Below are 9,938 nucleotides of genomic sequence, written 5' to 3' on the forward strand. Positions count from 1 at the left end.
ACTTCTGACAAATTGGAAACCTCCCATGAACAAGATGTTCCATCTTTCTGCTCACCTGTTTCCCCAAACGTCATTCACCTCTAGACATTGCTGTTTCATTTAGAAAATGGATGAATTAATCAGTCCCCAACAATGGTAGAAGCTGCAGGGGTTACAGTTGGCAATATTTTATGTGCCAGCCTATCAAAATGAATACATGTGTCTAATTCTAAATTTGGTCCAGCCCATTGGTGAGAAATAGTCTCTAGTCATTTATCCTAGGTAGGATGTCTCACTGACTTTTTCTTTTTGTTAATCGTCTATGTGATACTGTAATCTTGTGATGTCAAAATATAGGTTGGAACAGCTTAAAAACTAACAAATATGTAAGTCAAGCCCCACGCAGTTGGGCAATACCAAAGAAACAGGAACTATATGGATTTCAGGAATGTCTTTTTAAAGTTTTATTTTAGTGCCTTCAAGTTTGGTGCCTTAACTCCTTGTGAGTGTCCGAACTAATCCCTACAGTTTTCTTGGCAAAGTTTCCCATTGCCTCCTTCCTGGGGCTGAAAGAGAATGACTGGCCCAAGGCCACCCAGTTGGCTCCATGCCTCTGGTGGAATCAGAACCTATGGCATCCTGTTTTCAACCCCGAGGCTTTAACCATTCCACCAAACAGCCTCTCTTGTTAATATTAGCCTGAGATAAATACGGAATCCTGGAAGGTGCAAAGGGGAATTTCCCAGCCTTGTTTATAGGCAGTTAACTAAGGTGGAATCTCTTTGAACATGTTGACAAAATTCCCAGATTTTGCTCCACCTGGGCGAAGTTACCATTCATGAAACACCCACTGTCTCCTGATTTTTGTTTGTTTCTCGTATATTCCTTTCCCAGCCTTCTCACAAGGTCTGGTGATGTGTATACAAATGTAAAAAAACCCCCACAAACATCTTGTGGTGTCTGAGATGATACAGTGGACCAGTGCCATTTTACTGTTTTGATTTATGTATTCTACAGCCATAATTGTTGGTAAATATGTGGAATCCTTTTGCAGTCAGGTAGAATTCTATATTTAAAAAAACAAAAACACACACAGCCCATCTGTTTTCAGAAGCCTGATACCTACTTAGTAAAAACAAAGAAAATTATCTGCATGAAAAATGCCAAACGGCTAAGGAAAACTTTTTAAGGTGTTTATTTATTTTTTACTGTATTCTACGTATCCAACACACTTTTCCCTTCTGGGGTAGGAAATAGCTATTCTTAGATCAAGATGCTCTGCTTACAATCATTTTGTAGTCCTTGACTTATGACCACAATTGGGAGCAGAATGTCTGTTGTTAAACAAGTTAAGTGAGTTACGCCCAATTTTATGATATTTTTGCCATGGTTGTTAAACAAATCACTGCAGTTGTTAAGTGAATCATATCTCCCACCATTGACTTTGCATGTTGCAAATCACATGACCTTAGGATGCTGCAACATGTGATTATACATGAGTGCCAATTTTGATCGTGTTACTTCAGGAGTGCTGCAATGGTTATACATGCAAGGGTAAGGTTGTAAGCCCTGTCATTTTATCTGTGGCAGCTTTTGAACCAAATGCTCTTCATCATATATTTTTTCTACATTATTCACTGGTTTTAAACGTGTTTACTGTGTTTAAATTCAGTGGCAATTGAATTTGGCTTGGCTTCAGGGGTCCAACTTAAAGCCAGTAGCATTTATCATCCAGAAAAAGTTACCCGATATTCAGAGTTTTGGTCCTCCAAGTCCAATAAAGCCAGTCCTCAGCTTACAACCACAATTGAGTCCAACATTTCTGTTCCTAAGCGAGACAGTTGTTAAGTACAGTTTGCCCCATTTTATGACTTTTCTTGCCACAGCTGTTAAGCGAATCACTGCAGCTGTTAAGGTAGTAACACGGTCACTAAGTGAATCTGGCTTCTTTATTGACTTTCCTTGTCAGGAAGTCACAAAAGGAGAATCACGTGACCCCGGGACAGTGCAACCGTCATAAATATGAACTGGTTGTCTAAGCATCTGAATTTTGATCCTGTGACCTTGGGGAGGCTGCAATGCTGACAAACAGTCATATATCACTTTATCCAGTGCTGTTGTAATTACAAATCATCGCTAAACGAACTGTTGCTAAATCGAGGACTACTGTTGTAAACTCATAAAACATTCCTAGGCCTGTTTTAGTAGTTGCCATTTAAAAAAAAAGGGCGGGGGGAAAAGGAAGGAAATCTGGAAGACTAGTTGTGTCACGGCCTTGTTGGAATCTGATTCTGAGGGGGAGGTCGAGCAGCTGACAGGGTGTGGGAGTGTGGCTCCGGTGGCTGTGGAAGAAACTGGGGAAGGGCACAGTCCAGCTGAGCATTCAGAGGAAGACCCAGGCTCACCCCGTCTTCATCCTAGGGCACGCAGGGAGGAACGGAGAAGGGAGCAACATGAGTTATGTGGGAGAAAAGGGCCCTGATTCCCTTCATTAGCTGCAGCTAGGAAAACAGGATTTAAAAAGGGCGTTTACGCACAGCACCTTGCTGGAAGAAAAGTGTGAATTATTTTGGTTTGTCAAGTCTCATTTGGGTTCTGGCATCCTCCCAACTGTGTGTGTTTCACTATCTTTTGAAGTCTGCAATTCCTTATCATGCCCTGTCTCATTAATTGCTGCAGCATGGTTTGTGTTGGTTTTTATTTATAATTTATATGTACTTTGGGTTTGGACTGAATTTCTTCCCTTTAAAAACTGTTCTTGGGAAAGTTTTCTTTTCTCCAGCTGAAGATAACTGGACATTGGAGGCCAAGTTGGAGGTATTAAAGGGACTTTACCTATTTTTGTGACTTTGTTGCTTTTGTGCTACGCCTCGGGTCATTACAAGTTGAAAGCAAAAGTACACTCCAACTCTTATCTTTAAAAGATTGTAACTAACATACCAGAGCTTTTGCCTACAAATATATTTAATTGGAGAACGTGAATGATGACACCCAGCCTGTGAACATGCTCAATTGGAGAATCTGATTTATGACACACCCAGGGGGAGGAGGAAACGGGGTCACAGGTGACTGTGAATTACATATGCCAGAGTTGGCTTCATACAGGGCAATGCCAGTATGTGGCCTCTAATGAATCCTTTAAAGTTTTTTGAAGTTTGGCTCGAGAATCATGATTTAATTAGAGCAATTGCTGGAATCCTGACAACTGTATCATAAAAAATTGTCTGATACTCAGATTTTTTACCTCCCCCCCAAAATCCGCTATGGACTAGAAACATTGTTCGGGGTTTTAGGCAAAGCTCTTTTTCTCTCATTTTCCCAATCCTGGTGGATTGAACTATAGCTTTCCAGCTTGCAAAACAGACAATCTGCTGCTGAGTTAAGGTTCATTGTTTCGCTGGGCTTGAATCCAACCCACTATAGACCAGAAAGGAGCCAGATGACAATCGTCATTTGTTCCTTCTTACTAAAAAAAAAAAAAGAAGGCAAACACAACTTTTGAACCAGTAGCCTGGCGATTTACATATCAGAAAACAAATTTGGATGCATACTCGGGAGCCAAATTAACAGTTTTGTTTGCTCTTGACATCTGGGCCATGGTTGAATTAAGATGCCTTGAATGTATAACCATGTAATGACATCATACTGAATCAAATCGTCGCAAACTTACATCCATCTTTTCTTACCCTCCAAAGTAACTTTGTTTTCCCAAACCCTTTACAATGGTTGATTGGCTCAGTTGTGAGCATACTGATTCACTCTTTGTGTGCCGTGTGTAGAATAGCATAGCATAGCACAGCATAGCACAGCACAGCAGCACAGCACAGAACAGAACAGAACAGAACAACAGAACAGAATAGAAAATATGGAATGGAATGGAATGGAATAGAATAGAATAGAATAGAATAGAATAGAATAGAATAGAAAATATGGAATGGAATGGAATGGCATGGCATGGCATGGCATGGCATGGCATAGCATAGCATAGCATAGCATAGCATAGCATAGCACAGCACAGCACAGAACAGAACAGAACAGAACAGAACAGAACAGAATTCTTTATTGGCCAAGTGTGATTGGGCACACAAGGAATTTTTTTTGGTGCAAATACTCTCAGTGTTTATAAAAAGAAAAAAATACATTTGTCAAGAATCATAGCTATAACGTTTGATAGTAGTCAAAGGGTACAAATAAGCAATCAAATCATACTAGGAAACATAATAATAAGTGATCAAATCAAATCAAATTATACTAGTAAACAGTCAATAAAAAATCATAAGGATACAAGCAACAAAGTTACATACATAAATCGATGCTCATCAAATAACATAAGTTCTAGCTGACATTTTCTCTTCATCCAACAGATTTTGATCAGTTGAAGATGATCTGATCTTGATAGGTGATTGGTCAATACGTAGCAGTTTCATCTAATTCTGTACTACAATGAGCAATGTCCTATATTATTTGCTTCTTCAGGGAAAAAAAATCTATCCCCATGTTCCTTTCCAAATAAGGGACAGGAAATTCCATCTGTAGATGGCAACTTTAATCTTGCATGTAACAGAATAACATTGGAAGGGACTTTGGAGTCTTCTAATCAACCCCCTAGAGACCCTATACCATTTCGGACCAATGGCTGCCCAATCATTTCTTTAAAACCTCCAGTGATGGAGCACTCAGAAAACTTCTGGAAGCAAATTGTTCCACTGGTTAATTGTTCTAACTGTCAGGGAGTTTCTCCTTAATTCTAGGTTGGATCTTTCCTTGGTTAGTGTTGCTAATTTAACAACTGTAGAGATTCACTTAACAATCTTCCTGGCCAGAAAGGTCATAAAATGGGGTGAAACTCACTTAATAACCATCTCAGAGAAATGTTGGGTTCCATTGTGGTTCTAAGTCAAGGACTACTTGCCTGTCTTTTCTGTGATTGAAACTTATTTAAAGAAAAGTCTTTGTCTACACTCAGAACAAGTAAGGCGACAGTGATTGTCTAGGGACAGTGGTGTTACCATCCAGATGAGTAATGGTAGTTCATTCCACCCTATTCCATCTAGGAAGTAAATTATATCACCCTTATTTCAAAGCAGAATTGTCAGTGCTGACAGGTCTTCATTCATCTGACTGAAATAAGGAAAAAGGAGGGAGGGGTAACCATCTTCCCCTACCCTGCAGCTCTACAGTTATTGAACTATGCTAATTATTCACATCTATTTTTGGTTCCACCCTCCCCATTCTCTCGCTGTTTCTGACTCATTTCTTCAAAATCGTATTTTAAATTCAGGAGATTTTGCACATGGCCACTTGAACTGCATGTAGCATAATAAGTTACAAACAACTTCCAAAATTATTATGTCTGATGGCCTAAGATGAAGTATAAGCACGTCCCCATCTTGATTGAGTTTTTAACTGGCTCTCTTTGTTCCAGTGGGATCCATGTTATGAAGGTGATGATAAGGAATCCACCACAAACCCAGAGGTGGTGGTATTCAGCAGGTTCTGACCAGTTCTGGAGAACTGGTAGTGAAAATTTTGAGTAGTTTGGAGAACCGACAAATACCACCTCTGGCTGGCCCCGCCCCACCTATTCTCTGCCTCCCAAGTCCCAGCTGATCGGCTGGGTCTTCTCTGGTTGCCCTGCACAGGAGAACGGAGCTGGAAAGCAGGTTAGTGGGGTGGGGAGGGAATGGGGATTTTACAGTATCCTTCCCCCAGGAGTGGGGAGGGAATGGAGATTTTACAGTATCCTTCCCCTGCTATGCCCACCAAACCATGCCCACCAAGCCATGCTATAGCCACCAAGCCACGTCCACAGAACAGGTATTGTAATGACGAGGCAGTCGAGTTGTTTGATCATGAACAACTGAATCATGATGATCTTTATTGGAGTCTAGTCTTGCATTTATACACCTTTTTAATTATCCTCCATCATTGGTTAACTTTTGTTACTGCTTAACTTTCGTTACTGTTTAGCACAGTAATTAATACAATTAATTATCTCTAGTTAAAGTCTAACATAAGTCTACTTCCCTTCTCTAATCCTCCTTTATCTATAGATTAGTGACTTTGTTTACCTGAGTTGTATTTGCTTGGAAACGTTCTTTATCTGAGGTCTGCCATCCGAGATTGGAACATTCCTGCAATTACAACTCTACAAACAGGTAGTAAACAATATTGAATCCTACCACTGCACAAACCCTTTGCATTCTTCAACTCACCATAACTTCAACATGATGTAGGTTACATTTTATGGTGAGATCTCTGAGGTCCCATTGAAGTTCAATCTGCTACAGTAATGTGTTAGAGCAGGGGTCTCCAACCTTGGCAACTTTAAGCCTGGCGGACTTCAACTCCCAGAATTTCCCCAGCTTCGCTGGCTGGGTAATTCTTGGAGTTGAAGTCCGCCAGGCTTAAAGTTGCCAAGGTTGGAGACCCCTGTGTTAGAGGTTCAACCGTTCTGTGTTGGCCTTGAGCGCCTCTGAGTGTGGGAACCTGATCCAGTAGTGAAACAAAATACATTATTATGACAGAAGGAGAATGTGTGCATAGGAAATACCGATGGAGGAGAACAGGAGTAGATCAGGTTAAACCGTGGGGTCCTTGGTGCTCTCTGAGCTTGGTGGTTTTCTTGCAGACATTTCACTCTCCAACTAGGTAACATCATCAGTGCATAGTTCAGTGGTGATGAAACATCTGGGAGAAAACCACCAAACTCAGAGAGTACCAAGGACACTGCATAGGAAATCTATTATAGCAGCGCTTTTCAAACTTGCCAGCTTTTAAGATTTGTGGACTTCAACTCCCAACAGCACAATTCCCAATACTCTGTACTTTCTCAGAAGGGAAATGAAGCTGTGATCAGAAGCACAGAGCTGCAACTCCAACTAAACCAAGGAAAACACGTAGTAATTTAAATTAATTCAGATCTCTAGGGTTAGATAAATTACATTTTAGGGTTCTGAAGGGATTAGCAGAGGCAAACACAGAACTGTTAATTATAATCTTTGAGAACTGATCCGCGAATCAAAAGACTGACAGAGATAATGCTATCCCTCTCTTCCAAAAAAACAGAATAAAGGTCCAAATGAAAGTTGTCCTTGACTTACAGTCATTTGTTTAAAGTTACAACAGCACTGAAGTGACTTTTGACACACTTAGCAACCATTGCAACATCTCCGTGGTCACATGATCAAAATTTGGATGCTTGGCAACTGGCATGTACTTATGACGGCTGCAGTGTCCCGAGGTTATGTGATTATCTTCTGACAAGCAAAGGCAACGGAGAAGCCAGATTCATTTAACAATCATGTTACTAACAAGAACTGCAGTGATTCACTTAACAGTGATGGCAAGAAAGGTCATAAAATGGGGCAAAATCACTTAACAACCATCTTGCTTTGCAACAGAAATGTGGGCTCGGTTGTGGTTGTAAGTCAAAGACTATCTGCAGTAGAAGTTATCAAGCTTGAAATATGTTCCTTTTATATTCCCTTCAAGGAAGGATTGTCGAAGCTGCTTGCCATTTCTTGCAATCCTAAATTGCATTAACAGAGGGATACAATCAAGATCAAGGGAGGTACTAATATCTCTTTATAAAGCCTTAGTAAGACCACACCTAGAGTACTGCCTCCAGTTTTGGTCACCACATTATAAAAAAGACTTTGGGAGTCAAGAAAGAATGCAGAGAAAGAGCAACCAGGATGATTAGGGGACCGGAGACTAAATCATACGAAGAACGGTTACAGGAACTGGGCATGGCTAGTCTAGTGAAGAGAAGGACCAGGGGAGACAGGATAGCAGTTTTCCAAAAACTGAGGGACTGCACAGAAGAGAGGGGTCAAGATATTTTCCAAAGCTCCTGAAGTCCAGAGAAGAAATAATGGATAAACAAGGACAGATTCAACCTGGAAATAAGGAGAAATTTTCTGACAGCGAGAACAGTCAACCAATGGAACAGTAGTTGCCTTCAGAAGTTGTGGGAGCTTCATCACTGGAGACTTTCAAGAAGAGATTGGACTCCCATCTGTTAGAAATGGTGTAGGGTCAACTGCTTGGGTAGGGGGTGGGACTAGATGACTTATAAGGTCCCTTCCAACTCTGTATCTCTGTATTTCTCCCAAACGGCTTATCAGATACTCCACTGAGTAGCGGGGTTGGACTGTATAACCCTCAAGTTTCTTTCCAGTTCTATGATGCTATGAAATATGTAATAACTGGTTAATGAAGTGAAATGATTTCATGTAAAGGCAGTTCGGATTTGATATAAAATGTTTCCCTTAGATGGAAATTTTAAAAACTTCACTGAGTTTTTGTTGTTGTTGTTCTTTTAGGTGATTGAGATTTAAATCAATATAGCTCATTTTGCACCTATGAACCATTTCATATTTTTCCTGTGAACATGCACTTTGTGCGTTCAAGAGCAATGAATAATGATTAAACCCTGGTTCTGTCTAATCTCGTCAGGCTCGGGGTAGTTTGCATTATAAAGAAAATGTAGGAAGAGAAAGTTTTGATAAACAGAAGTGGCAGACGTAATAAATAATTTCTTAAGGTAGATTAAACCCAGTAAATGCCAAACTAACTATTTTGTTGTATTATTTCAGAGCTTTCATTTGCATTTAAATTACAATTTCAGTTTTTGTCAGCTTTAAATCATCAGGGTATTAATATAAGACTGCAATATAGCACACTGTCATTCTGCATTGCCTTTACAAAATGATTTATGTGACTTTTAGTTATTATTATTTAACCCACAAGTACACACAGATTGATAATTACTATTGTTATCAAAGACCAACACACTTTCTTAGGTCACTGTGACTTGCAATATTTTCTGTCCTCTGAATTCCTGTTTTTTTAAAACAGGAAGCTGCTGCTAGGCCTTTGCCGAGCCAATATTTAGCATAAAATTCTTTGCTTGCTGAATTTTGACAGAAAGTGGTGCTTAAAGTTAGGCTTATATCCACAGATTTTTTCATTAAATTTAATGCCCAAGTGGTATAAAAGTCTACATGCTATTGCTATTGCTTTTGGAACTAAATCTGTTCCAATAGCAATAGCAATAGCACATAGACTTATATACCACTTCACAGTGCTTTCCAACCCTTTCTAAGCAGTATACAGAGTCAGCCAGTGTTGGTATTCAAAAAAAGTTGCCACCGGTTCGGTGGGCATGGCTTGGTGGCTGCGCTTTGCACGCATGCACACTTTGTGTGCATGTGCGCGCCAAACACACACTTTGCGCAGGCACAGAAGCATTCTAACTTGCCTCCTGAAAGCCTGCATGATGCTGGTCACTGCAGCAGTTGCTGCGCGGCGCTATTCTGCAATGCACAAAGCAGCTGCGCTTTTAATTCTGGCCATAAAAGTGAGTATGGGAGCCCAGGCCGGTGGGTGGGCCAACACAGAGCAGTGAAGAGAACCGGTTCGGTCTCCACTGCTCATTGCTGCTACCAGCTCTCCAGAACCGGGCAGAACCGGTCGAATACCACCACTGGAGTCAGCCTATTGCTGCCAACAATCTGGGTCCTCATTTTACCCTCCTTGGAAGGATGGAAGTCTGAGTCAACCTTGAGCCTGGTGAGATTGGAACTGCCAAATTGAAGGCAGCCAGCAGAAGTAGCTTGCAATACTGCACTCTAACCACTGTGTCACCACAGCTCATCTGACTAAATGTACTTCTGAATTTGCATTGTGGTTGGAATTAAGCAGGATAGGAAGAGTATAGGTGTTGGGAAAAACTCCTGAGGATAGTGGGTTCCATAGTGCTCATTGGTGGTTTTCTTGAAGATGTTTCATTACCACACTAGGTAACACCATCAGCGCTAGTTGGGTAATGAAACATCTACAAGAAAATGAAACCTTTACAAGAAAACCAGCAAGCTCAGAGAGCACCAAGGAACCCACAGTTCAACATTGAGCCCCAAATCTTCTCTTCTATATGTACTCCTAAAAATACCATG

This window comes from Pseudonaja textilis, chromosome 10 (genome assembly GCF_049901715.1).
Source record: "Pseudonaja textilis isolate UNSWEBS1 chromosome 10, rPseTex1.2, whole genome shotgun sequence".
NCBI classification, from domain to species: Eukaryota; Metazoa; Chordata; class Lepidosauria; order Squamata; family Elapidae; genus Pseudonaja; species Pseudonaja textilis.